This window comes from Procambarus clarkii, chromosome 40 (genome assembly GCF_040958095.1).
Source record: "Procambarus clarkii isolate CNS0578487 chromosome 40, FALCON_Pclarkii_2.0, whole genome shotgun sequence".
NCBI classification, from domain to species: domain Eukaryota; kingdom Metazoa; phylum Arthropoda; class Malacostraca; order Decapoda; family Cambaridae; genus Procambarus; species Procambarus clarkii.
This window is the reverse complement of record NC_091189.1, coordinates 3,466,415-3,488,927: the sequence shown is the minus strand read 5'-3', so window position 1 is coordinate 3,488,927 and position 22,513 is coordinate 3,466,415. Positions and strand designations below refer to the sequence as shown.

Below are 22,513 nucleotides of genomic sequence, written 5' to 3'. Positions count from 1 at the left end.
TTCGCTTTTGAGGATAATATCGTAGGTAGCAATGAGGAATAGAAGAAAGTGATAATAACCAAAGAGAAGGCAACAGATAACAATAGCAGACTTATGTTTACATATAATCTACCTCTAAAAATTCTCCGTGAAGATTTCTTCCAAGTGTTGATATAAAAGTTAGAGAGACATGTGGTGTTTGTATTGGACCGGCTAATGAAAATAGGAAGATGAGGCCACGTGGCAACCGCGCAGGATCCCTGGACTCACCGTCCGTGGCGGCGGTGCGACTCTCCTCCCAGCCAGTGTTGGAGTGATGCTCGTTGAGGCAGGGTGTACGCCGTCTTCCCTCCCACCTGCTCCTGCTGCTCCGTGTCTTAGTGCGTTGTGTGTTCTCTCTATATAAAGCCATACGCGTGTAGCATCTCGGCGGTGTATCGTGTCCTCTCTCTAACGTTCAGATTGCCGGAAGGGAAATTTGTAAGAGGAGGCAAGGAAGGAAGGTTAAGAGAGGCGGTGAGTGTGTGTGTGTTAGCAGCGACCGGCCGCGTCCGAGCACAACCAGCTACGCTCGGCCCCAGGTGTACCACGCTCTGTACAGGTGCACGACACTCTACCGGTGTTGTCGAAGGGGAAATATAGCGAGGAGTGAGTGTTGTGGAGCAAGTGTCGGAAGCTGAGTGGTGAATGGCCCCGGCGGAGTGAGGTGGTGGTGGGCAGACAAGACCTCGTCATCACACCGGTGTTACCAGGTGTGTGGTCACACCTGTTGGCTTCCCACCCACACCTGACACACACACGCACTTCACCCGTCTCATTATAAGGTATGTTTATCGCTCTTATCTCTAACTTACTCTTGGTATCAGTGCCCCCAAGTATAAAGAGAGCTCCACGCTACACCAAGTGGAACCCAATGGAAATTTGTCCTTGAGGGAGTGGACGCCCAGGGTTGCCGCCCGCTCTTTCATAATTATAATTATCTTTACCTCACTTAAGATATCACGAATATGCATATTACATGTATAAGTTTAACACGTGCTTTTTTTATACCCGTGTGTTTGATATAGAGGGAGAGTGAGTTGTGTTAGTGGTGGGAGGTTACACGAGGCGGGCCAACACTGGTGCGGGTGTCAACTGGTGCTGAAGGATGACAGGTGTTGAGGCCGCACACAGCCTCTCACAGCACACACACACTGTCAGCACACAGGCCTCTGGCGCCACCGGCCGCACACTTCAATATTAATGCGGGAAATTTGCTCCCGATGTAACCTAACAGATTATTCGCTCCCAAAATTCATTTTTAGTTCTAAGTTAAAAAAAACTTTGGCCAAAGTGGAAAGTTTGCAACTCTTTACTGGCAAGAAAGTTCCTCTGGCGGCATGTTGGAAATTTAGCGTTACCACAACTTTAATTTCGGGCCAAAGTGTATTGTTCTTCGCAAGAAAATACTATAATTACTTGAAAGGCTTTACCGTCATTCTTGCAGCCATCGACACTTGAGCCCAGTTTTGAACCACGTCTCGCAGACATTTGCCGGTCTGCTCCAGCTGGGCTGTGCCCCGGGGTGGGGGGGGGGGATATTTTCACTGTTCGATGGAAAGGGAAAATCTTATTGACTCGTAACACGTACACGGAACGCGATATAAATCTCAGTTTTCTGGGCCCACAACTTGGTATAAATCTTAGTGTCAGCTGGAGGGTTTTGGGAGTCGAGACACCACGTGTGTGGGGGAGGAATGATGAGGAGCACGCGTGTACTCATCAGCACACCCGCCATGAGCGTAAGTGATGGCGGCTATTACAAAGTTGGTTGTGCCACTGTGTGCGCGCGGCGAAGTACTGAGCTCTTAAGCTCCAGCAGTTACTTGTGTTTTATTTATATATTTATTTATATTTACAAGAGTTCTTACATTCTTGTACAGCCACTAACTAGCACGCATGGCGTTTCGGGCAAGTCCTTAATCCTAATATTCCTCGGGATACGACCCCGCCAAATCGTTTAACAATCACGTACCCATTTTACTGTTGGGTAAACGGAAGCTAAGGCTTGGCGCCCAGTAAATCCTCGCCGGCCAGGATACGAACCCACCTGAGGGTTATTGCGTGCGAGCCTTTTGTGTCGTGCTGGAAATGCCATTGCGTATCTCGCAAGGCCTTGACATTGTTAGTAAAGACATTTGTATTTCATTCATGGCAAGTCCTGATGCACCTGTCCACACAAACTCCCAGCACTTCGAGGGGGGGCGGTGGGGGGGGGGGCTGGTGCACTCATCCAGCCCACTCCTAGCATTTCCAGGGGAGGTGGGGGCTGTCGCACCTATTCACCCTCTCCTAGCACTTGGAAGGGACCTGGCGCACCCATCCACCTTCTTCTGGCACTTCCAGGGGGTTCTGATGCTCCCATCCACCCTAACCCACTACTTCCGGAACTCCGTGCACCCGAACTCATACTAAACACGAAAGACCTGCCAAAGAAACCAGTGAATGTCTGCGTGCATTTCTGCCCTCCAATGTGTGTGTGTGTGTGTGTGTGTGTGTGTGTACTCACCTATTTGTGCTTGCAGGATCGAGCATTGACTCTTGGATCCCGCCTTTCCAGCTATCGGTTGTTTACAGCAATGACTCCTGTCCCATTTCCCTATCATACCTAGTTTTAAAAGTATGAATAGTATTTGCTTCCACAACCTGTTCCCCAAGTGCATTCCATTTTTCCACTACTCTCACGCTAAAAGAAAACTTCCTAACATCTCTGTGACTCATCTGGGTTTCCAGTTTCCACCCATGTCCCCTCGTTCTGTTATTATTACGTGTGAACATTTCATCTATTTCCACTTTGTCAATTCCCCTGAGTATTTTATATGTCCCTATCATATCTCCTCTCTCCCTTCTTTTCTCTAGTGTCGTAAGGTTCAGTTCCTTCAGCCGCTCTTCATATCCCATCCCTCGTAACTCTGGGACAAGCCTCGTCGCAAACCTCTGAACCTTCTCCAGTTTCTTTATGTGTTTCTTCAGGTGGGGGCTCCATGATGGCGCGGCATACTCTAAGACGGGTCTCACGTAGGCAGTGTAAAGCGCCCTAAAAGCCTCCTCATTTAGGTTTCTGAATGAAGTTCTAATTTTCGCCAGTGTAGAGTACGCTGCTGTCGTTACCCTATTTATATGTGCCTCAGGAGTTAGATTAGGTGTCACATCCACTCCCAGGTCTCTTTCTCGAATCGTTACAGGTAGGCTGTTCCCCTTCATTGTGTACTGTCCCTTTGGTCTCCTGTCACCTGATCCCATTTCCATAACTTTACATTTACTGGTGTTAAACTCCAGTAGCCATTTCCCTGACCATCTCTGCAGCCTGTTTAAGTCCTCTTGGAGGATCCTACAATCCTCGTCTGTCACAACTCTTCTCATTAATTTTGCGTCATCCGCAAACATTGACATGTATGATTCCACTCCTGTAAACATATCATTTACGTAAATTAGAAAGAGGATTGGTCCCAGCACCGATCCTTGAGGTACTCCACTTGTTACTGTTCGCCAGTCCGACTTCTCGCCCCTTACCATTACCCTCTGGCTCCTTCCTGTTAGGTAGTTCTTCTCCCATACTAGGGCCTTTCCGCTTACTCCTGCCTGCCTCTCAAGTTTGTATAGCGTCTCATGTGCGGTACCGTATCAAAGGCCTTTTGGCAGTCAAGAAATATGCAGTCTGCCCAGCCTTCTCTGTCCTGCCTTATCCTTGTTACTTTATCATAGAATTCTAAAAGGTTTGTTAGGCATGATTTCCCTGTCCAGAACCCATGTTGGTGCTTGTTTACAAACCCAATGCTCTCCAGGTGCTCAACAAGTCTTAGCCTAATTATTCTTTCAAGTATTTTGCAGGGGATGCTTGTCAGTGATACGGGTCTGTAGTTAAGTGCCTCCTCCCTATCACCTTTTTTGAAAATCGGTACGACATTTGCCTCCTTCCAGCAACTGGGCAATTCTCCCGACATAAGTGACATAAGTGTGTGTGTGTGTGTACTCACCTAGTTGAGCTTGCGGGGGTTGAGCTCTGGCTCTTTGGTGCCACCTCTCAACTGTCAATCAACTGGTGTACAGGTTCCTGAGCCTATTGGGCTCTTATCAAATCTACATTTGAAACTGTGTATGGAGTCAGCCTCCACCACATCGCTACTTAATGCATTCCATTTGTTAACTACTCCAGCACTGAAGAAATTCTTTCTTATGCCTCTGTGGCTAATTTGGGTACTAAGTTTCACATGTGCCCTTATTTGTGTTCCACCCGAGCTAAATAGTTTGTCTTTGTCCACCCTGTCAACTCCCCTGAGAATTTCGTTGGTAGTTATCATTTTTCCCCTTTACTCTTATGTTTTCCAGGAACGTGTGGTTTAACTCTCTTAGCCTTTCCTCGTAGCTCAGACCTCTTAGTTCTGGGACTAGTCTGGTGGCATACCTCTAAATCCTCTCTAACTTTGTCGTGTGTTTAACTAGGTATGGACTCCAGCCTGAAGCTGCATACTCTAGGATTAGTCTGACAAGTGGTATGTAAGGTCCTGAATGATTCCTTGCACAAGTTTCTACAGGCAAGTCTTATGTTGGCCAATCGAGCATATGACGCTGATGATATACCACTGATGTGTGTGTGTGTGTGTGTGTGAGTGCATTTGTACTCCACTAAACAAGTATCTCTATGTGTATTCCCAGTAGGCCTACGCTGAATTTCGGTAAAATAACCTATATTGGTGTCCGGGTCGGCGGGGATGTTAAATGAGAAGTGACTTAGGGGTTCCATTCATATAAGGAGTAAAGAGTAGGAGGCCTATCCTATTTCGTATTTCTTAAATCTTGTTGTCATAAGCTATATGTTAGCAAGGGTCCAGTCCCATGCGCTGGGTTTCAGTTAAATAACATTTTATAGAAACCTGGGGTGTATTCCGACCCATCTGGCGGAATGCCCCACACACAGAGATAAGTTAAGCTGAAATGTCCTGTCCCTCTCCAGCCAATCCTCAGAGTCTGAAACATGATGGCCATCCGCCTTAGATAATGTCTCCTGAAGGGCTGAGTGCGGGTGCTTACAGTTTGTCAGAATCGATACAGCTGGTACAAAAGCTTTCCCGAAGCTCCATTGTTACAAGGGTGATAGATATAAAAATATGTAATATTAAATAATGATACAAATAATAATAATAACATAAAACAATAAAAATAATAATAATAAAAATAATAATAATAAAAATAGTAATAATAAAAATAATATAAAGTTTATGGTATTCTGTATCGCCCAAATGCATTACAAAACAAATCGAATCCAGCGACCGTAAGAGTTTGGAGTCCGATGACAACCTGGCCCACAGTAACATTTAAATAAAAAAGTGCATTCCGCGTGTTGGAATACGAGAGGCGGGACAGTCTTCTCTTCACCACTCCATTCCTTAAGTCCTTCCCTTTACACAACTAAAACGCCAGTTGTTGCATAATACTAATGTAACTCATTTGTTTATTGTTGTTTCCACCTCTGCCTGTTTGCTGGTGCATCACTCGGGCCTAATGGTTTGTCCTTGGCTGCCCTGTTGAGTGGCCAGTTGTGTGGAGAGGGAGAACTAGCCAGTGACGTGGTGCAGGCGTGGGTGGTGCCCTTGGTGGGTGAAAGTGGTCCCGGTGTATGTGTGTGTGTGTGTGGGGGGGGGGGGTGGACCAGCACGCCCACTCATCCCTCTATACTTGGGTTTTCTATCCTCTCTTTCTCTATCCCATTTCTTTCAGTCTTTTCATGATTTGTCTACTTTCTGTCTTCCTCCCCTGTCTTTCTACTTTTTACTCACTTCTGGCCTGTTCTTTCTACTTTCTCTCTTCCGGTCCGTATTTAGTCCGTAATTAGTATGGGGTGCACTTTATTGTGCACCCATACTCATCCCGGGTGGTAGCGCAGAAAGGATTACAGAGGGCACAAAAGGTTTTTATCAAACTTCAACGGAGATTATTACATGAACAATTACGTGTATCCTGCACACTTTATAATAATAGTGTCAACTAGAGACTTTTCATTTCAATATCTATGTATTTACAATTAATTATTATACATTAACAGTAGGTCTTTTCGCTAATACGTAACTGGTTTAGATATGGAGGTATTACAAGGTCAAAGAAAAACTGCTGTTTATTATTAGTCTTCACACTGTGATGGTTCCAAGAGTGAATTCCTCGGTACCCAGTCAATGACCAGGCTTCCTAGTTCGTCGTCTGGTCTACCAAGCTGTTAGAGCCGCTGATCCTAGTCATTCATGGCAAAAATAGCAAAATACTAACTAGGCCTCTACAGATGTTAAATTGCTTAGCTTATAGAATATTGGGGATATTTATAGAATAATGTTCGCGAGCCTTTTTGAACTACCGCTCACAGGGTGGGTGTGGTGTGAATGGATTCTAGGTTGGCTTGTCCGCGGTTGTCCCGGCTGCTCAGCCACGTCAGGGTGCTTGACGTGGCTGGTCTGGGGGACGTTACACAGCCACTCATTAATGTATCAAGTTGCTTAACTAATGTAAATTTTGCTTAGCTGGAGATTGTATTTCTACGGTACTGGGAACAGCATTAGTTTAAAGTTTAATGCCTGGAGATCATTCAGGCTTGTTCGCATTTGTGTTCCTCACGTGTGCCCCAAAGAATGAGGTGATTTGATAAAATACCATGCCCAAGATTACCAACAGAGTGCCGGTGGGGGGATGGGGAATTAACCTCGGCTACCATCCTCTTTTGTCCGGTCGTGTTGGTAGAGTGGTTAAGGGATCCTGTACATCAGATGCATTGCTTCTGGCAGTATGGGTTCGAGTCACTTCTGGGGTGTGAGTTTTCAGTTGCATGTATGCCTGGAGATCGTTCAGGCTTGTTCGCATATATATATTATATATATATATATATATATATATATATATATATATATATATATATATATATATATATATATATATATGCTAGCCACAATAAACTGGGATGATAACATTTCATTCACTTCAGCTATTCCAAGTCCACTACGGGCTCACCATAGCCCGTGCTACTTGGAACTTTTGTACCGAGGAGCTGAATTTAAAACAACACAACGAACCCCAAAAACGGAAGACCATAGCTCTACGAACCAAGCTACTGAACAGCCACAATAATAATAAAAATAATAATAATAAGAAGAAGAAGGAGAATTATAATAATTAGCTGTGTAGGCTTTCTGGTGTGCGGTGTTGACCTGGCACAGGACCCGGGGCTTGGCTTGGAGTGAGATCTGGCTGAGGATCTCATCACCGAGGCTTTAAGTGCGCAGCGCTTCCCCTCAAGCATATTAATTCTCCCTTGCTTGAACTGGTATATTCAGGTGAAACTTGACGCGTTGCTCCTGTAAGTAATTTACTCCCTACAACCATGAGTTTTTCTGGAATAGGCTCAGAATGAAGGCAAACAAGTACTGTTGTACTAGTGTCATCCCGGCACTGTTCACTGTTCCACAATATGCCAATAGTTCGAAGTTACTTGTCTTCTTTTAGCCTAGTTATGTCACTTTCGTTCAGAGCAGGTTGACCCTTGAAGACTTATACCACACCGCTTTCATCTGTAACTTTCTCATAGTAGACAAGCAAGAAATATGTGTGAGAGGTGGTGGCAGCTACTGTGTACGTGGCCCGGGCAGCTACTGTGTGCCTGACACGGACTACTGTGTATGTGGCACTATAAGAGAGAGATGGTAGTCCATTTATTCTTGGAAATTGAGCCCAAGTATATTTCACATTCTTTGTGGCGGCAGTAACGACAACCCTTTTTTGTACCAAAACTAAGCTAAATTGCTTATTATATTTAACTGTTTGAAGAGGAGGTGTGTGGGCGGGAGGTGGGGCAAGCCAGTGATCCACCTGACGGCAGGTCCGCACAAATGGTTCCGTTCTTGGTCGAGCGGCCAGAGGAGCGAGGCTGCGTCAGTGGGATTATGCCTGAAAGCCTCTAAGGCAGAGAATCCCGGCTGGAGAAGCAACGATATCGTGTACGGCTGGCATTGGGATGGTCAAAGACCCGAGTCTAAAGGAGAGAGACCCGTGCCGTTCCGGCCCTTCCCTCTAGGGAGAGAGGATTATGGAAGGAGGTGAGGGAAGGTGCGTGGAATGCCTTAGGTTCAGGCGGCGGAGTTACGGGCTCACCATAGTCCGTGCTACTTGGAACTTGTTCAGAGTAGCGGAATCTATAACAACAACAGTCACGGCATCAGATGTTCTTTGATTAGAGTTCCCTTCTGCTCGCCGAAATGGTCCAGGCTGTATCTCGAATTTAGTTAGATATTTAGAGCAATAAATTGGATGTGGTAACATTTGTTGTAAGTGAACATAGGCATACTGGAGAGGCTTCAGTAATTCGCAGGTGTTAATTTTCCAAAATGGGTTGCAGTTAATCAAGGAAAAGTGTGGCATGGTGGAGTGGGGGGTGATGGCTTGTCGAGAACATATTAGGTAATACATATTAGGTCACCTTCGCTCCTGCGTCGATAACCCTTGAAAGTTATCGACGGACCCTTGAAGGTGTCCATGTTCAGTTGATGTAGAAGGATGCCTCCTTGTTTTTCTATCATTTGTTGTTTTGTCCTTGCATTTTATTTGCTCGTTGTATTTGTGCAACCTATTAATTATTTGTTTATTTTCATGTTCTGTTTAATTTTATTGTGTATGTTTATAGCCTATACATTATGATTTATTTGGTCGAATTATCCTAATTAGTCGCATTAAAACTCTACCACCGAATCACAGCCTGGTTGATCACGTCCTCTAGAGGTATTTATCAAGTTCTCTCTTGAACACTGTGAGGGGTCGGCCAGTTATGTGTAGTAGAAGCGTGTTGAACAGTCTCGGGCCTCTGGTGTTAATAGTTCTCTCTCAGAGAACCTATTGCACCTCTGCTCTTCAACGGGGGTATTCTGCATATCCTGCCATGCCTTCTGGTCTCATGTGATGTTATTTCTGTGTGCAGGTTTGGGACCAGCCCCTCTACTATTTTCCACGTGTAAATTATTATGTATCTCTCCCGCCTGCGCTCAAGGGAGTACAGATTTAGGCATTTTAGTGGTACTAGTAATTTAGATGGTTTATAGAGTGGATTTCAGCAGTAGAGAATCTCTGCACGTTCTCCAGGTCAGCATTGTCTCCAACTTTGAAAAGGGCTATTATTATGTAACAGTACTCCACAGTACAAGTTGGTAGCAGGTTGCGAGGCCCCAGCAGGTGGCTAGGTATAGATATTGACATGTGTTAAATATGTTGTGAGGAAGTGGTCCAGGAAATGTTAACAGGGGCATTGGTAGGAATGGTAGTGGTAGGCCTAGCAATAAGAAAGTAGTGGGATGCTGGTAGTGAGGGTTATGGCGTGGGTACTGAAGGTGATGGTAGCCAGTACTGGGAGAGTACTGGGTATTGTGGTGGTGGAGGCCGTGTTGGAGGCAGAGTGTGAGTACATGGGGTTGAGAGGACATTGACTTGGCTAGTGCAAGTGTCCTTCCTCGTGCTCATTACTGTCCCCCGGCGGAGAGCTGCTGCCTCGACTCCTCTCATGGCTCTTCCTTCCCTACCTAGTCAGCGAGGAGGGAGAGGAGAATTGTAAAGCATGCTAATTAGTATTTATTTTATAACTAGCCAATATGCTAGTTAAGCTGAACTATGATTGTTGCTCGCCTGTCTTGCAGATCAAAACAGATGCAGATTACCTTTAAAACCGTCAGTCCAGCCCAAGCTCCAGACTCCGAGAAGTCCATATTTATCAAAAATTGCAATAAACCACACAGGCCAGAACATCATTTGGAGAAGGAAGGTAGATACTGGTGTCCCCCCTGATTCACTTAAAACAGCACAGATCGCCACTCTATAGATGGGACTAACATCACACATCATAAAAATCGTTGAAAGATTGCTAAAAAAGTTAAGTCGCGAAAGACTGAGTCACATCTACATAACCCTGGACAACATGGTTTCAGAACGGCGCGCCTGTCTCTCACAACTGCGAGATCACTGTGGCATGACCTTAGCTGCCATGGAAGACAAGCAACATGCCGATACAATATACACACAGACTTTGTGAAAACTTTCGACAGATGTGATTATCCAGAGACAGAGGAAGAGCGCTGTGCGTGCTGTCGACCCCCTGCTCTGTGGAGGCGTCAGCCTGGTTGATCAGGTCTTCTTTGGATACTTGATTACCTCAGTTCGGTTCCTAGGATCAATGTCCCCGCGCCCAAGTCTCTGACAAGGCCTCTTGGTTTCTGATCTGATTGATCGGGCTGTTAGACCTTGCTGCTCGCAGTATGAATTACAACTCTGTTGAATTTGTGTCCCTCGGAGGCATTTTAAAGTTTCCTTTTGAACACCATAGATGGTGTTGAGAAGTCTTGGCTCTTGTTGATCAAGTAAAACTTTAGAATGTTTACATGTTCCCTCAACTTGTTCTTCCATTGTTGTCATCTCCCTTCCCACCTCCACTTCCTCCTTTCCCTTCCTTCCCTTCCTTCCCTCTGCGTATGGCGACAGCTCGGCTCATTACTCGCACCTCATTTGTTTTCTGTCATTTCATCCGTCGCCTCATTAGGCTGTGCCTCATCATTCCTTAACATTTATATCCAGAAGACGACGAATGTTTCCGGGGTTTGGTGCGAGTGTAAATTATTGGTTAAGGATATAACGGTATCGGTACTGGTCTATATTATGTGGAGTGTGAGGCGCCTCGCCTGGCACTGTGGTCACTACCGACCAGTATAAAGGTATTTATCAAATTTCCGAGCGCAGGAGATGGCACTTGTCGTCATTAAACATCAAGTTGTTTTCTGTGGCTCATTGAAATAATTGAGTTAAATCAGGATGTAGGTTTGCTGTGTCCTCTATATTATCTCCTCTCATTAAAATTCCACTGTCATCTGCAAAGGATTATACAGTACTATAATTTGTTTCCTTATTTATGTCTGATATGAGAATGAGAAAGAGTACCGGAGCAAGCACAGTACCCTGGGGGACTTTGCTTTTCACGGTAGATGATCCGGATTTTACTTTGTTGACAACACATGTTCCTAACTCAACACACTGGGGTGTGTTAGGAAATTGAAGAGCCATCTTCCTATTTTTCCAATAATTCCTTTTGAACGCATTTTGTGTGCAATAACATTATGGTCACATTTGTCGAACGTTTCTGGGAAATCTGTGTAGAAGCTCGTCTATGATCCTGTAATATTCTCATATCCCCATATCTAAATATTTTAAGTTAGCAAAAGACCTATCGCCAATTTAAAATAATTTACGTAAATTAGATATTTTAATCATGTTTTTGTAACTAGCTGAAACTAGCATTATAAGGTGTGCAAATTAGATGAAATTATTAATATAAATACCTCCGTTGAGGTCTAAAATCTGTTCTGCCTCTGTAATCCATTCTGGCCGACCGCTCACAGGAGTATGGGATGCACAATAAACTAGCCGCCTCCGGTGGTAACACAGCAACAAAAACTCATAGGATGAGTGACGTTGGTCAATACTCTCCCTACGGGCAAAAAAAAAATAATTAAATAAAATCCCATTGGGCTCAATATCCGAGAGTGGCGTTGGTTCTGATTTGAATCAACGTTACCAACGTTACTTCGGCTTTGAGTTGGCGTTGGTCTTGGATATTGTGGCCACGTTTTGGTTTTTCTTCATTCAATAATATACAACACCCTGGAAACACAAACCGAAACTGTCTATTTTCCGCTTGTTACAGCTTGTAATAAAGTTATTACATCTTGGCTTAACGTGTTTATGACGTATTAGAACGTTGTTACAACTTGCTATATTGGTTGTTATAACTGGTTAGGCGGTGTTAAAACTTGTTCGAACGTTGTACCAACGTCGTAGTTTCGGTGTTTGGCGGGTATAACGCTCATATTTACTGAGAATTATATAAAATATATATAAATGTAGTATTTTCTCTTCTAAATGTATATTGTGCTCCCTGGCATAACATTTATTGTGTGTTGGGGAGTGAAGACAGTGCGGGGGGGGGGGGGGGTGCCAGCCTCCTCTTGAATCACTTGTCATGTAAACAGATTATTGATATGTATATGTATTTGTATTCATGTATGTATTTATATATATGTGTGTGTGTACGTAAGTATCTACTAGGAAAAATGAAACTGAAAATTCGGAACGTTTTCCTGTTTCAACACATTATCGTGGAAATACAGCCTGTATTTCCTCGATAAAGTGTTGAAACACGAAAACGTTTCGAATTTTCAGTTTCCGCACACAACCGAATCACTTGTTTTTGTGATTATTCTTGCATGTATGTACATGTGTATGTAATATTAACAATTGTGTAACTAGCTTCACAAGATTGTCACTTGCTGAGCTTGAACCCATTATGTGCCTCTCGAACCCCTCCCACCACCGCCCACAGGATGGGTATTGGGTGCATAATATATCCTAGAGCAGGGCCCATGGGGTGGGTTATGGTGTGGGGTGAATCTAGAACATTTCTCGTCAAAGCTTCCTGGACCAGAATCACTTTAATTTTAGAAGGTTATTTACGACAAGTCAACGACGAAGGTGTTGGTACAGACTGTATTGAATACATATATTAGACACCAACAGCCTGACGGAACAGGCTACCATAAGACAATCGTGGCCCAAGCCTGGCTTGGAGAGAACAATAGTAACCGGCATAAATGGCATTAGAAACGAACTCTAGGACTGTAATACGATGTGAGTTTGGCGGGAACGTGAATCGGGGGGGGGGGCAGTATCTCTTCTTGAGGTTCTCTTGATGATTTCGGGGCTTTAGTGTCCCCGCGGCCCTGTCCTCGACCAGGCCTCCACCCCCAGGAAGCAGCCCGTGACAGCTGACTAACACCCAGGTACCTATTTTACTGCAAGGTAACAGGGGCATAGGGTGAAAGAAACTCTCCCCATTGTTTCTCGCCGGCGCCCGGGATCGAACCCGGGACCACAAGATCACAAGTCCTGCGTGCTGTCCGCTCGGCCGACCGGCTTAGTAGGGGAGAGTTAGTAGGAGTAGTCTTCATTGCTGGACGAGGGGGTGGAGGGAGGTGGGAGGCAGCAGGTGACCTTGGAGGAGGCGAGGCGCTAGATGCAGCGACAGACAGGTGAGGAGGGCGTTAACCTCGGTATTGACTGTTTCATCCCTTAACCTTGGCATACTGCTGCTGCACCCCGCTCCCATCCTAATGCTTCCCCTGCTCCTGACGTCGCTTTCCACCTTTCCCTGATGAGGAAATCCCTTTTCCTGCTATTCTCATCTAACCTCCAGTTATATATATACCTGTAGACGAGATAAGTGTTTTCTTACTACCTCATCCTGTCCCCAAGATTTTATGACATCTGGGGAGCTCTCTCACCACCCTTGCTGCTGCTGCCTCCTCACCCTCACACTGCCCCTCCCGCCTCCCCCCACCCTCACACTGCCTCTCCTGCCTCCCCACCCTCACACTGCCTCTCCTGCCTCACCACCCTCACCCTCACACCACTCGATATACAAGAAGGGGGATAGACAGGAGGCACTGAACTTGCATACCATGCAAGTTGATGGAGAAGATTGTGCGAAAAAAGCTAGTGGACCATCTGAAGCGAAAGAATTTCGTAACCCAGCATCAGCATGGGTTTAGGGATGGCTTCTCTCCTGCCTCACAGGATTAATTGAATTCTGCGACCTGGCAAGAAAGAGAAGGGGTGGGAAGGCTGCATATTTTTGGATTGCCAGAAAGCCTTTGACACAATATCACACAAGAGACTAAAGCAAAAGCTGGAGATGCAGGCAGGAGTGAAAGGGAAGGTATTCCATTAGATAAGGGAGTACCTAAGCAGCAGAAGACAGCGAGTCAATGTGAGAGGCGAGGTCTCAGATTGGCGCATTAGGCAGTGATGTGGTGGAGGCTGACTCCATACACAGTTTTAAATGTAGATATGATAGAGCCCAGTAGGCTCAGGAACCTGTACACCAGTTGATTGACAGTTGAGAGGCGGGACCAAAGAGCCAAAGCTCAACCCCCGCAAGCACAACTAGGTGAGTAGGTGCCTCCCCTCCCCACCCTCACACTGCCTCTCCTGCCTCCCCACCCTCACACTGCCCCTCACGCCGCCAGTCTTCACAATACACTACTTGTTCCTTAATCTCATATGTCGTTTATCTACTGGAAGCGAAATATGGATACAGTACAAGGATTTCAGGTATTTTTATCCTTAGTAAAAAGATGGTTTGACACATCATACAACGTGAGTTTAGATTTCTCTCTAAATGTCTCAATTTTACTATAGTCCAAGATATAGTGTTCGAGTGTGTGTCCCAGTCTTTGTCCACACTACACTTTACTTCATCTAGATCCCCTAGACAAGCCCAACTGCCAGAGATACTTGTAGCCAAGTCTTATTCGAGCTGTGACAACGTCTGTTGGTCTACTGACTTTGTTACTTGCCCCATACACGTGTTTTGCTTGACACATTTCATTGTGATAAACAATGGTCCCCCTAGTTCCAGTTTGCATTGTTTTGCTTTCTTCAAATTCATCCAAGAGTTCTTGTCTGTTGACACTCTTAAGGGACCTATTTGATAACTCAAGATTCCGTGCAACACTGCACGGAATCAGCAACTTTAGCAAGGGCGTCAACTTTACTAAAGACATCGTTGAAAACTGTGTATTTAGCTTCTCTGGTTAGACAGTTGCACTCCTCTCCGCAGAGAGAGTGGTCTCTCTATACATGTGTCCGCTCCTGGGTAAGGGAAGACCGCCACTGTAATAGGTCAATCCTTTCAGGCGCCCTCAGCCAGGCACTAGTGGTTTCCTATATTAATCTCGAGACAAATGTAAGCCAAATCAAGACTATTAGTTCCCATGTCTCCAAACTAAAAAGCTTAACGGATTTAAACATGGAGCCCGTCGAAGCCACAGAGAAAGTGAGTATCACTATCTGTCTGTCAGCTGGGCTCCCGTCAGCTTTCCCCGCTTGAAAGTTCCGAGAGTTTGGGGAAAATTGTGCGAAGGTCGAGAAGCAAAAATTGGACATTGGATGTTAAGGGTGGTAATGACTTGTTCCCCGGGTGTGATTGGCCGGTCTCCTTGTTGCTGTGGGCCGGCCCCTCCACGTCTCTATTCCAGCCAATGGTGAGGATGGAGCCAGGCACAGGCAAGAATGGCCGAAGAAAGGGAATAGAGGTGACGGAGAAGGACTGGAGGCACATAGGGGGAGAGGGCTAGACAAGACGGGAAAGGGAAAAATGAGATAATGGAAAGGAAAAGTGTGTAAGGAAGGGGGGAGAACAGAAAAATGGAGGAGAGAGAAAGAACATATGAAAGTGTGTGTGACAAGGAAGAAAGATGAACTGGGAACCCTCTTCTCTCTTTCTATCTCTCTCTCATTAAGAAGGCTTCTCCTGATGTTGCATATCCTCATCTTCGAGGCCGAGGGTCCCTGCAAACGCAACCAGAGGTGGTACCCGTAAAATAATTATATATATATATATATATATATATATATATATATATATATATATATATATATATATATATATATATATATATATATATAATGAAAGCTAGAGCAGGTTTCATGACAGTACGCAGGTAAAGGAAACGAGGGAAGAATATCCTCGAGCCTCGTATCCTTTCAAGATTAAACCGTTATCACGTGCTTACCCAGTTATTAAGGGGATGAAATTGTGGCAGGGTCCGGGCGGGGACGTGCGGATGGGGGTCGGGTCGGAGGTGATGCACGAGGAGATGGGGAGGGGCAGTGTGAGAATCAGTTTAGAGGATGTCAGTGTTCCTTAGACTGCCAACACAAAATGATACATAATAATTTACACGTGGTAAATATTAGAGGGGCTGGTCCAAAACCTGCACTCAGAAATAACAGCACATGAGACTAGAAGGCATGGCAGGATGTGCAGAATACCCCCGTTGGAGAGCAGAGGTGCAACAGGTACTCTGAGAGAGAACTCTATCAACATCAGAGGCCCAAGACTGTACAACACGCTTCCACTACACATAAGGGGCATAACTGACCGACCCCTCACAGTGTTCAAGAGAGAGCTTGATAAACACCTCCAAAGGATACCTGATCAACCAGGCTGTGATTCATACTTCAGTCAGCGAGCAGCCGCGTCCAACAGCCTGGTTGAAAAGGTTGCTGGAACAATCCAGCAAACAGGGGCCAGATTCACGAAGCAGTTACGCAAGCACTTATTAACCTGTACACCTTTCCTCAATTTTTGACGGCTCTCTTTAAATTATTAAACAGTTAATGAGCTCCGAAGCACCAGGAGGCTGTTTATAACAACACCAACATTTGATTGTGAAGTTTTATTAAACCGTTTACAAGCATGAAATGTAACCAAAGCCGTCAAAGTTTGAGGAAAGATGTACACGTTCGTAGGTATTTGGGTAACTGCTTCGTGAATCTGCCCCCAGGCGGCTTGGTCAGAAACCGGGCCGTGGGGACGTTGATCCCCAAAATGAAGGAAAGGTAACCACCACCTTCAGGAAGTCAAGTGCACATTTTCCCCAGGCGCCCAAGGTCTCGGAGTCTATTGGCACGAAGCTCAACAATGTTGAAATTCACTGTAAGGTAGATACATTGTAGACAATGTAGATGCATGCATGTAGCCCCAGACAACGTAGTCTGACGACACATCAGTCTTGGTGGACATAAGGGATGGCAAGGCTCAAGGCAACACAATAATTAAGGCCGATTGTCTAGGCGAGTGCCCAAGGGGGAATTAGGGACAAGCAACAGGAATTCCCCAGCGTTAGGGGCTTGCACAGCGAGTAAGCGTATTTTGTTCGTCCCTGAAGCCGTCTCCAGTATTGTCGAGGCAATTTTCTTTGCTATTCGGATAACAAAATCTAACGAGAGAAAAAATTATTTTCATGTCCAGATATCTCAATACGGTTGAGTTCGTTCTTCGTCTGGTTATCAAGACACAATTACAGAAAGACTGCGGTCTTTCACTCTCATAACACTTTTTTTGTTTTTTTTTTCAAGAGATTGTAACATTGAAAGGTAGTTTTATAGAACATGTCCAAAGTATAAATGTCTTTTTTATACTTAAAAAAAGGAATGTTATTTTATAATACCGGGATATACTCCAGGTATCCGGGTATTATATATAATAATTTTTTCCCCGAGCTAGGATGTAGACGAAGAACGTGGATAGTTTACATATCTGGAGTTGAAAGGATAATTGTAGGCATCTTTATTGAATGGTTTTATATGAAATGTTTAAATCCCCTCAACCCCAGCCACACTCAAGCAGTATTCACTTGCGGTATTTATTTGATTATTTTAATTTGTTTATATTTCCATCCTCCCCATTGGAAGATAAAAGTAATCTCCTTCCCTCTTTTGTGCTCTTTGTGCCGCGGTGTACAAACGTGGGCACAGATGAATGGGAGGGATCAAAGCCTCTGTGCCCGGGGGAAATGATGTGGAAAATCCTGGACTATACCAATATCCAAATATACACGTTCTTGTCATTCATGCGTATTATACAGAAATCAATGATATTTAAATGAAGTGACCCCCCCCCCCCCCCCACCTCCAGACATGTCAGGTGGGAAGTGGCCTCCGCAGACCAGTCTCAGACGTGGCCTCCTTGCCTCCTATCCCTATCCCAGATCCGTGTCCTCGTATCCCCCCCCCCCTCCAGGTGCTATATAGACATGCTGGCTTAACCCTTTCTCCTCCCTTTGGGGAGTAGAAGAACTCCCAGAACCCCATCAAGCAGGTGATATATATCATACTTTATCTCCTGATCGTCTAGTCACGAGATTATAGGACTTTATTTAGTTTGATTCAATATTGTATTGCTAGCTTTAATTTCATAATTTTATTTCCATAGGCTGATGAAGCGTAAGAGCTGCTGCCGTCGGTAGACAGGTGTTTATTGTGGCGTCTATTGGACGGTAACACCAACCTGTCCTCTCACTTAATACCTTACCATCCAAGGGGGGTAGAAATAGCCTAAGCTACTCTATCCTTTTGAGATGTATTTATTGCTTATCTCAATAAACATACTTGAACTTGAACTTGAACCTTACCATCTTTTTTCCCAGAATCAACAACTCTGTTAAAGGTGACATTTTAGTACAAATTTAAATATAATAACTGACGTTTTCCATGAATCGGCCTAGATGGGCAGCTTCGTTTCGTACGTTTTTGGTTAGGCGTAACAGTTGCATTTTTTACGGAGTAGCATTTGGACCGGCTGTACTGATATCCTCGGGGGCCCTAGAGCGTTGTCAGCTACGGAACATGGTATCGCGTTAAATAATGTAATTGTCATATATGAGTGATGAGTTGATGGTGCGTCCCGTCCTCCCCAGTCATCACCTCACAAAAACCATGTACTAAATTAACCTAACCGAGGACCCGCGAATAGAAAACGGGGACAGCTCGTCGATTTAACGAGCCGCTGTGATTTATAGTAAATCATATTTGGATTATTATGCGAGAGAACACACTGTATCCGCGTGTCTTGTGTCGCAGCAAGTTTTAAAGTACAGATCTAGATGGTAGTTATGTTTAATATCTAACCTGCTTGTTTCATAAAAGGAACTGAACTATTTGTTTCCAGATAGTCTTTTGTTAAGGTTAATTTTCTTGATGGTTTGTACAGCCTTACCGCCGGTCGGGTCTTCAGTTGTTGTGTGATGATTATTCTTTTACGGATTAGTGCATTTTAATGTGCCTGTTAGTTCAAATCGTTTAAAAAAGTTTATAATTGTATTGGTTTACGGTTTAAGGCCTATAGGGGTTTGAAGACTGAAACACCAAATTACTGATAAACCATAAGTTTACCCCTGAAGAGAGTCCATAACGTAAAGCCTGCGTGTATATACCGAGAAACAAGTGGAAATATACTTGCATAAACCACAAGTGAAGATTAATAATCTTTGGAACAACACCCACCAGTGGGACTCGAACCCAGAAAGCACAACTACCTTCCAGTAGCTGGCATAACTAGTATGCTTTAACCCACTACGCCATCAGACCTTACAAAAGAAGTAGATAGTTCGAGATATATATATCTCAAACATCTCCACCTCCCGAAGGCACCAGATGAGTGAGGGGTCAGTCTGCATTTTTCGTCAAGCCACTGTCAATGTGAGAGAACTCGTGTCCAGCTTATAAGCCTATACTTGCATAAACCACAAGTGAAGATTAATAATCTTTGGAACAACACCCACCAGTGGGACTCGAACCCAGAAAGCACAACTACCTTCCAGTAGCTGGCATAACTAGTATGCTTTAACCCACTACGCCATCAGACCTTACAAAAGAAGTAGATAGTTCGAGATATATATATCTCAAACATCTCCACCTCCCGAAGGCACCAGATGAGTGAGGGGTCAGTCTGCATTTTTCGTCAAGCCACTGTCAATGTGAGAGAACTCGTGTCCAGCTTATAAGCCTATACTTGCATAAACCACAAGTGAAGATTAATAATCTTTGGAACAACACCCACCAGTGGGACTCGAACCCAGAAAGCACAACTACCTTCCAGTAGCTGGCATAACTAGTATGCTTTAACCCACTACGCCATCAGACCTTACAAAAGAAGTAGATAGTTCGAGATATATATATCTCAAACATCTCCACCTCCCGAAGGCACCAGATGAGTGAGGGGTCAGTCTGCATTTTTCGTCAAGCCACTGTCAATGTGAGAGAACTCGTGTCCAGCTTATAAGCCTATACTTGCATAAACCACAAGTGAAGATTAATAATCTTTGGAACAACACCCACCAGTGGGACTCGAACCCAGAAAGCACAACTACCTTCCAGTAGCTGGCATAACTAGTATGCTTTAACCCACTACGCCATCAGACCTTACAAAAGAAGTAGATAGTTCGAGATATATATATCTCAAACATCTCCACCTCCCGAAGGCACCAGATGAGTGAGGGGTCAGTCTGCATTTTTCGTCAAGCCACTGTCAATGTGAGAGAACTCGTGTCCAGCTTATAAGCCTATACTTGCATAAACCACAAGTGAAGATTAATAATCTTTGGAACAACACCCACCAGTGGGACTCGAACCCAGAAAGCACAACTACCTTCCAGTAGCTGGCATAACTAGTATGCTTTAACCCACTACGCCATCAGACCTTACAAAAGAAGTAGATAGTTCGAGATATATATATCTCAAACATCTCCACCTCCCGAAGGCACCAGATGAGTGATGAGTATACTTATGCAAGTATAGGCTTATAAGCTGGACACGAGTTCTCTCACATTGACAGTGGCTTGACGAAAAATGCAGACTGACCCCTCACTCATCTGGTGCCTTCGGGAGGTGGAGATGTTTGAGATATATATATCTCGAACTATCTACTTCTTTTGTAAGGTCTGATGGCGTAGTGGGTTAAAGCATACTAGTTATGCCAGCTACTGGAAGGTAGTTGTGCTTTCTGGGTTCGAGTCCCACTGGTGGGTGTTGTTCCAAAGATTATTAATCTTCACTTGTGGTTTATGCAAGTATAGGCTTATAAGCTGGACACGAGTTCTCTCACATTGACAGTGGCTTGACGAAAAATGCAGACTGACCCCTCACTCATCTGGTGCCTTCGGGAGGTGGAGATGTTTGAGATATATATATCTCGAACTATCTACTTCTTTTGTAAGGTCTGATGGCGTAGTGGGTTAAAGCATACTAGTTATGCCAGCTACTGGAAGGTAGTTGTGCTTTCTGGGTTCGAGTCCCACTGGTGGGTGTTGTTCCAAAGATTATTAATCTTCACTTGTGGTTTATGCAAGTATAGGCTTATAAGCTGGACACGAGTTCTCTCACATTGACAGTGGCTTGACGAAAAATGCAGACTGACCCCTCACTCATCTGGTGCCTTCGGGAGGTGGAGATGTTTGAGATATATATATCTCGAACTATCTACTTCTTTTGTAAGGTCTGATGGCGTAGTGGGTTAAAGCATACTAGTTATGCCAGCTACTGGAAGGTAGTTGTGCTTTCTGGGTTCGAGTCCCACTGGTGGGTGTTGTTCCAAAGATTATATATATATATATATAAATATATTGTGAATTACATTGCCATGTACCAGCAGGATAAATCAGTGGCATTTAAAAGTATGTTACATATGGCCTAGAATCACGTTACAAATTATTTTAGAGGAATGTGTAAAGTTTCTGTGCCACATTTTGTAGAGCGCGTTTTGCAACCAACTATTTTATCAAGTGGAATAATGTTCTCATATACTACAGCGGAATACGAGAACATTTTGGAAGTAATAGCCATGTTAGCTGTGGTTTGTAACATTTTTATAGACGATGTGTGTTTATGCCGTAAAACATAAACAGGTCACCGTAAAACACCGAGAACCAACATTCTCTATAAAACAGATGTACCCTAACATACACAACTGATACTTTCATCAGAAAGAGCTTCAATACAGAGCTCAACTAGTCACATCAATGAACTTCAATAACTTAATCACAGCTATCTAATCAGTAACGGCTAATACCTAGGACTAGCCGACACCAGGCTCCAACCCGGCGCAGTGGTACACTAACCCAAGTAACAGTATGGAGGTGATACATCAATAGTGGGGTGAGGAATCTGTCACATTCTGCAACACAATAATAATCTTTGATCCTCAGGTACCCAAATCACCAACCACCTGACCTACTGATACATCTGTTAGCCTGGTCCATTTACAACATTACTCTTATAATATATACTGTACCTTAGTCATAAATAACAACAAAATACAGGACAACTCAAGGACTGGAGTTCTCACGTCCGTCTCTCTGGGACACCAGGAGAGTAGTGACGTGCTAACGGCCATGATGGCCGAGGACGACTTTGTTGCCAACATGGCAAGTCACTCCTTGCAAGCAAGTCTCTTGCCTATTTATTGCCTGTCCTTACCTGTCCTCATCACAATCGACTTGAGAATGGTCCAGGACGGACCGAAGCGTCGTCGTCCCTTCACCTTCTAGTGTGTGGTCTGGTCAACATACTTCAGCCACGTTATTGTGACTCATCGCCTGCATCTGGCAATACTTGCTGGAGACGATTCACCAAGAGTCGGGGGGGGGGGGGATATGGGAGGAGTTCCAGCAATTACCGATCGATCGATCGTTTACGACTTAAACTATCGTATATTCACATACCTCAAGTATAGGTGTATGAACAACCATAAGCTGCTGCTATTCCACCAAAGATTACTAATACATGAGTAAGATAAGTAAATAATGTGACTAATAGTTTGACCGCAACATACACTCACACCATATATTTACAGGTATGTGTGGTCATAACACACGACCCCTCCTGGCCCAGCCCTCGGGGTCTCCGGGCCCCTCCTGGTCCCAGCCCTCGGGGTCTCCGGGCCCCTCCTGGTCCCAGCCCTCGGGGTCTCCGGGCCCCTCCTGGCCCCAGTCCTCGGGGGTCTCCGGGCCCCTCCTGGTCCCAGCCCTCGGGGTCTCCGGGCCCCTCCTGGTCCCAGCCCTCGGGGTCTCCGGGCCCCTCCTGGTCCCAC

General features: G+C 44.7%; 1 protein-coding gene across 5 annotated transcripts in view; it reads left to right on the top strand.

Moving 5' to 3' along the window:
* Window positions 1–271: 271 nt before the first annotated feature.
* Pgant5 (polypeptide N-acetylgalactosaminyltransferase 5) overlaps window positions 272–22,513 on the top strand; it is a 648,526-nt gene continuing 626,284 nt past the window's right edge. For 4 of the 5 annotated variants that reach the window (XM_069338615.1, XM_069338608.1, XM_069338612.1 and 1 more), the window contains exon 1: window positions 272–803. The gene's annotated coding sequence lies outside the window, so the exon portion shown is untranslated. The remainder of the gene's footprint in view (window positions 804–22,513) is intronic. The other variant, XM_069338617.1, reaches the window with a different exon arrangement.